Consider the following 911-nt stretch of genomic DNA (forward strand, 5'->3'; position numbering starts at 1 on the left):
CCGGGGCCCGGGGGGTCGGGGTGGCCCGCTCGGCTGAAGGAGGTGGCGCGTGTCCTGCCGTGCCGCTGTCCCGCAAAGGGCAGAGTCAGCCGGGAGGCCGGCACAGCTCTGAGCACACGCAGCACGGCGCGGGCCCTGCGGGCGCCGGGAGCAGCTGGGCAGGAGCCTTCTGCAAGTGACCGGCGCTTTCTGGCTTCTCTCCCCAGAGTGCCAACATCTGATCCGCTGGTGTTTGTCCAAGCACCCCGCGGACAGGCCAGCGCTGGAGGAGATCTTGCGCCACCCTTGGGTATGGGGCAGGCGTCTTTGATGCCTTGCCGGAGCCTCTGCAGCACCTGATTACCGAGTTCCACGCAGGCCTGAGGACCCAAGAAATAAAACAACCACAAACCCATGCCGTTGTGTCAAGTCTGGTCCCGTTTAGCAACTTCAGCTAAAGAACCCTCTTGGGAAAAGTGGTAATCAGTGTTCCCTTCAGCCTTTGTCAAGCTTTTGATGCCTTTCCTCCAGGCATCGTGACAGTTTTGTGTCTTCAAGCACAGGCTGTAGTACAGGCAGGAGGGGCTGTAACAAGCCAAGAAATGCAACAGTGAAACAACAGCCGCCCTGTCAAACTGACGCGGCCACTTGGGTTCACCTGAAGTGATACCTGGGCTCATGTGTGCGTTCCAAGGGCCAGCGGGTGGCAGGCACAGAGATGCTGCTCCTCTCCAATGCTGGGAGAAGAATCAGAAATGGCAAAAGGTCATTTCACGTTGAGCCCTGACAAAATTCTTCCTCTTTCCTCCACTGAAATGGCAGGCAGGGCTGGGCCTTTGACCAGCTGGGTCTGCAGCCTCGTAAGCCATGGGCATGGAGCCCATGGGAAATGTTGGGATGCTGGAGTTGCTGCCATGGTGCTGGGCTTCGTT

Source organism: Corvus brachyrhynchos, unplaced genomic scaffold, assembly GCF_000691975.1.
Source record: "Corvus brachyrhynchos isolate BGI_N302 unplaced genomic scaffold, ASM69197v1 scaffold96, whole genome shotgun sequence".
Taxonomy (NCBI): Eukaryota; Metazoa; Chordata; class Aves; order Passeriformes; family Corvidae; genus Corvus; species Corvus brachyrhynchos.